This window comes from Rhamphochromis longiceps, linkage group LG5 (genome assembly GCF_057381845.1).
Source record: "Rhamphochromis longiceps isolate RC_006_pf linkage group LG5, R_longiceps_female_GT1.1, whole genome shotgun sequence".
NCBI lineage: Eukaryota > Metazoa > Chordata > Actinopteri > Cichliformes > Cichlidae > Rhamphochromis > Rhamphochromis longiceps.
Genome location: NC_140561.1, coordinates 13,787,711 through 13,793,737, shown reverse-complemented (window position 1 = coordinate 13,793,737; position 6,027 = coordinate 13,787,711). Strand labels below are relative to the sequence as shown.

Genomic DNA, 6,027 nt, shown 5'->3' with positions numbered 1-6,027 from the left:
TGATATTCCCACAGTGCAATGTTGTTATTTCACATTCCACAAAGGTATTGTTCCATTTTTGTGCCGAGGTATACACCAGAGATTTCCCAGTAAGTGGTGTAATGAGCAGGGGTTGACAGGGTTTAACAGGAGAATTAGTGCCTGCAGAGTCAGTCAGTTGGGGGCAGATGAGGTCCAAAGCTGTGGGCTTTTGTCTCCATCAGCAGCTCCCAGTTACCCAGTCCAGGCACTACAGGGAACTACTGAGCCCCAAGCATTTGGTATTTGCTCTAGCGCCAGTATTACCAAGAGGTCTTTTTTTCCCTTTTTCTTTTTTTACATTTCCTCAACAGAAACTGGCTTCAAATCCGCTTAACCTTGTCTAAAATCTGGATCTCACCATAAACACTTCCTTCTGAAACCCAGTGGAGTGGGTGCAACACAGTTAAGCTAACCTCAACCCTTTGCACAAACACAAACACACTGTGAGCAGCCACGAAGATGTGGAAAGTCCGGTTATTTGAAAATCAGCTAATCCTATACACTGCCCGATGGGGAGAGCGGGGCTTCAAACCAAAGTCTCCCACAACTTTTCAGTCCAAATAGTCCAACGTACACTAAACTAACCTACACATCGTTTCCACCCTGATCTAAACGTCCGCCCACAAAGATGAAAGATAATTTGTCTAAATAGCTTCACTCCCGGGGTGGGAGGCTAAACTGAACCTGGTGGTGTGGCAGAGGACCAGAGAGTCAGATGAAAAGCTCCGTAGGCTGATAAGGAAGCCTGGCAGACTGCATGATGAGAAACCTGGCCTGTAATGGAGTATTGGCGATTTACCGGGTCTGCATGTGTGCAAATGGCTGCGGCTAGATTGAGCAACAAGACAAGGCCACCTACAGAGAGACAGCAATAGAGAGAGAGAGAGACAGAGAGCAAGAGAGAAAATCAGAGGAAGGGGCTGTGCAGATAAGACGGGATTAGATTGTGAGAGCAGAGAGAGAAATTGGTCAGCTCAAGCAGTAGTCTTTTCCGCTTTGTAAACTGCTCTCAGAAAATACACAATATCCTGACTGTGCCTTCTTAATCAACTGATTTAAGAAAGGAAAGGCTTCCCATTTACCTCAAGATAAGAAGGTAAAAAATATCATTTTTCCAACTCTCAAAATATTTCTTCATGTTCGTCTGTAAATGCAGCGCTGAAAAGACTTTTTATCTGTTTAACGCCTTCAGGGAGCAGAAGACACTGGGCTGGCCTAGGAATAAAAATAAAGACATATCTTCAAAGAGCATCTCAGTGGAGTCTTCGTCTCATTCTACATTTTCCATACCTTGTGGCTAGAATACACAAGCTCACAAAAAGTGGTAAGCATACAGTACGAGCGGGTATGAATTTAAGGAGGAAACGTGAGTGAAGGCGTGAATATAAAAACAGCTTTTTATGATCCCTGAGACGTTGGAAGATTGGAAGTACGGTGAACACGGAACAAAAACGTGCCGAGCAGGAGGAGGAAGAGAGGAAAACTAAAAGTGGAATAACATAATAATGTTTCCGCGTCTTCGCCGCCAGTTTATCCAGTGTTCTCAGCCTGATCGTACCCGCCTCACTGTTCCTCTGTTTACGATCAGGCCCCATAAATTCACACATAGCACAGACTCACGCAAGCTCCCACTCGCCCGCTGTTTGTGCTGCTGGCATCCTTTTACAGTACTGATAGTTTGAACACCCAGGGATTATGCCTTCATAAAACACTCCTTGTCTAATTAACAGCCTGAGAGACACATGAAAGGGAAAGGATTTTTTTTCCCCTGCCTCTTCTTCCCTTTTTTCTTTTTTCTTTTTTTTGCTCCTCTGGCCTACCTTTTCTGGCAAATTTGGAAAATACAAAATGATAAAAGACAAAAAAGAGAAACAGCTATCATGTTAGGATACAACATAGGAGATGTCCATCATTTGCAATGTACACTTGTAGTGTGGATTGCATGTTTTGTCATACTGTTGTACTCTGTAATCGATGCTCTCATTCATTTACTCAAACATTCATCTGCAGAGTCAGCCATATTATGTGCACTAGCTAAAGCTGCCTGTGTCAGCATCTGTGTGCAAAGTCAAGGACTCAAATGCATAACTTTAATACAATTAAAAACAGGTCACAAAGGGCGCCTGGCTCTACTTTAGCCAGGCTAAACACAGTTTCCACATTAAAAAAAGTTGTGTATTTTAACCTTCTCTGGGGATCTACTTGGTATTCACAGTTACCCTTGAATGGTCATAGAAGAAACTGTGGTTCTTGGCACCTCTACTGTATGTTTGCTTAATTTTTAAGCCCCCAGATATTGATACGTGGCTGCACTGCACAACCTCAACCCACTCCGTGTCATAAATAAGAAACTACAAAAGTGGATGAGACTTTGTTCCTCAGCATCCTCCAAAATGAAAATGAAAAATATATTTAGAAAAAGAGACTGCAGACACTCTGTAGAGCCACACTCCAGACTCTTTTCACCTGGTAAATGATGGCTTTCCTCACTTCAAAGGGCAAACGCAACAAAACTCGATGACCCTTAGAAGCTCGACTCATCATCCACGCGGGCGCTCTGCAAGTTTACCAAGCTGTATGGGTGTTAAACATCTGAGGGCTCCTGGCAAACATCATCAGCTCCATAGAGAACTCACTTACGCCCAGAGCCTCTCACGAGTCACACCCCATTAAGATCAAAGGTCAAACGAAAAAGCCTTGTAGACCTTGAGAAGTAAAGTAGCGTAGAGAATCACCACACAGACACACACAGAAAACATCCAGGGTTAAGTCTAGAGACTCCAAATCAGGAGGTCTGCTAGTGCTCAAGGGCCACTTCATCCCTCGTGTGTGTGTGTGTGTGTGTCTGTGCTTGAGAACGGGGGACGCTGACTCAGCGTGGAGCGGCTTATTTGACCGCAGTCAGTCTCGTGGGAGCGTTCAGAACATCAGGGGCCAAACTGCTCTGAGAGTCATGCGATAACCTCTGGTGACCTCTTTGTCTGACATCATCACTGACAGATAGATGTAAGCGGGGCGCTGGAGTGACTTCCCTTATATACACAAAGGGGAGATTTAGGGTGTTTGAAGGAAAAGAAGGACCTTGTGTCAGCTCGTGCAGTCAGGCAGTTTTCGCTCTAGTGTTTTTAGCGGTTTTTGTTTCTTTCACACAAGTGGATATAGAGCATTTTCACAGTGACAGCTCTAATAAAAAAAAGAAGGGAGAACAACCTCTAACTTGCTGCCAAAGTCAAACCCCAGAGTAGGAAGCAAAGCCAAAAAAACAAGTGCAACAGAATGTCTAATAATAACAAGGCCTAGCTACCGTAAACGCGTTGACATCACACTGCTGCTGTTCTTATGGGTGACTCTGTACCAGTGACACAAATCAGACCCCACTCCTTCACTCAGCAGACGTCACAGTGCTATTAGTCCCACAGTGCTTTCGCAGGCATGTGACATCAGCAGGGTGAAGTATGGGCGGGGAAATTTTGGGTTGGGTACACTCTTTATGAAGATACGATCTTCTGAGAAGCATCTCTGCGAGTGTTTTGCTCACTTTGTACAGAGCTGTCTGTACTTTCTGTCCACACACAGAGGGCCAGACAAATACACAGCGATTAGAAGAAATGATGCACATAGCGAGCGTCAACATAAGCAGAAATTAAATAAACGTATCCTTCCTGAGAGAACTGCTGTGTAAAAACATGCAGAGAGAAAAGCAAAAAAGGGTTTTTTTCTGCACAGCAGGCAGAGCAGAGAAATGTCCTCTGGGGTTCTTCCTCTTGAGAAGTCCCCATCAGAAAGTGGACAAGCTGGTCAATGGGGGTCACGGAGCATGCTCAGTGCTTCTTTCCCACAGAACTGCCTCAGTTTATATCCTGGCTCCTACATACCGTGTAATGCTGCCCAGAGAACTGTCACTTCCTTGAAACCACTGGTCAGCGAAGTCAGCGATTTTATAACACATTGTTGGCCCGAGTTTGCCTTGAGAATATTGCCAAAACACAAAACCTGTGATAAGTTGATAGCAGTGTCTTTCTATATTCGGGGGGGGGGGTCAGTAGTTATAAATAACCCCTTCCCGTGCGCCATTTACTCCCTCCGTCTCAAACTTGTGGCTCCGTGAGTCGCTCCAGTATGTATGTCCCCAGTCAGACATGCATGGGGAAGTACACGTTTGAGCTCACAGGCGTTTCACACAACACATCCGGCTCCGCCAGGTATGAGACAGACCACGTTCTCGTCCAGCCACAGCCCTGTCCTGTTAATCACCAGCCCACCACCCTTGCATTGTCCAACACAGGGTGGGATGTGGGTGTGTATTGGCAGTTACCTTTGACCCACTGGAGCAACTTATGCACACACCTTTCACAGTCTTCATTCATCCCTTGACTGCCGGGCGTCAGATCCTGGACACACACGTGCTTACTCACACTTACCATCAGAGGATACCCTGGAGAACGGAGAAGAATTCATGGAAGGAACATGGACTCTCTCTCCTTTACACACACACACACACACACACACACACACACACACACACACACACAGAAACTTGTCCAATGCTCGTACAACATGAGACGCATGCGATATCATCACTCAATAACTTTTATTGCTCAAGAAAATATCCTATGAATCAGAGTTTGCTGGCTTAAGATGCGGATTTCTAAACAGAAGCAGGAAGCGCTCCTGTTTGTTCTTCTGATCTTAGTACATGAAGTTTTTATGATTTCCCAACTGAAAGAGATCAGTCAGGATTTCTGGTACAAAACAGAGAAAAAAAATCCCCACCCCCTTTCCCAACTTTCTTACACCCCTTTAAAAACTATTGAGACATCCTGTGGAGGATAACCATACTCACACAAAAATGCACTACAGTCACACGGTTGCCAATAACAACATTAAATCCACAAAGAAATCGAAAATATTAAATGCAGTTTCTTTTTCTCCATAGCTGTGCCCTCTGTGATTCGCTGCCATGCCTCTACAACTGCACTGCGAGGATTTCCCGTGTAAATCAGTAACAGGTACCAGGGAGATATTTTCTGTTTGAGCCTCAGGTGACAAAGCTGATTCCTGAGAATGGCAAACTTAACAGTAAATGTGGACTTTCTCAGTCATTGACTGGCTATTGCCTTCTGTATTTTTACTGTAAATGTGGGCCTCTTACAATGGCAGTGATAATAAAACCACTTTTCACTCCAAAGATGAATAAACAAAAACTGTCTTCTCACTGCTTTAATTTGCTAATGGCTGTTATCAAATACAGAATTAAAAGGCACACATAATGCCCTCAAGGATAGTTGTCACAGAGATGCATTCTTATAAACATTGCCCCCTCTCCCAAATCACAGCGACAAACGATGTTCTCTGTGTTTGTAGAAATCAGAAAAGAAGGGAAGATTAATGAAGAGCGCCTGGTAACTCCTGTATTTTACCTGTAAGCCTCCTTGATTTATCTCCTCTCGCTTGAGGACTCAAACGGGCCTCTGTCTTTCAAATTGAAACTGAAGTTATTTCTTTTGGGCTGCAGCTGCCATAAAAGGGTGCACAGATCACTGGTCCTTTTAGATTATGGCCAGGACAACTCCTGAGATGTGAAACCAGCTTTTTAGCTGTTAAGTTCTGAATTCAGCAGCAACTTTGACTCCTGTGTGGTTCTGGTAGGCAGTCAGTCTATCAGATGTGATAACTGTATTTGATTTTCTGAAAATATCTGAAGATGGAAAAAAAAAAACCCACTGAACTGAAAGATGAATAAATATTTTGTAGAGCTGAGGGAATCTACGAAGTGTTGTGACTTTATTGTTCCAGGTCAAACCTTTTTCATGCTTGGAATTTTACTGGAGAAATATGAATCATTGTTCTGAAAGAATACAGTAATCTCTTTTCTATCTACATTTTAATGTTGCTGCCATTGAAAATAGAGAAAGTCATCTCTTTGCTCCAGGATCTTCCATAGGTATAACTTTACTAACCTTAGTGAGTTTGATTCACAGTTGTTGCTACTCAGTAATTAGCCAG

General features: G+C 43.7%; 1 long non-coding RNA gene across 1 annotated transcript; it reads left to right on the top strand.

Moving 5' to 3' along the window:
* The first annotated feature begins 862 nt into the window (after window positions 1-862).
* On the top strand, window positions 863-5,174 carry LOC146669408 (uncharacterized). Its single transcript, XR_014911855.1, has 3 exons — window positions 863-1,117; window positions 1,214-1,345; window positions 4,958-5,174. It is a non-coding gene; the product is annotated as an uncharacterized LOC146669408 (long non-coding RNA).
* Window positions 5,175-6,027: the final 853 nt, after the last annotated feature.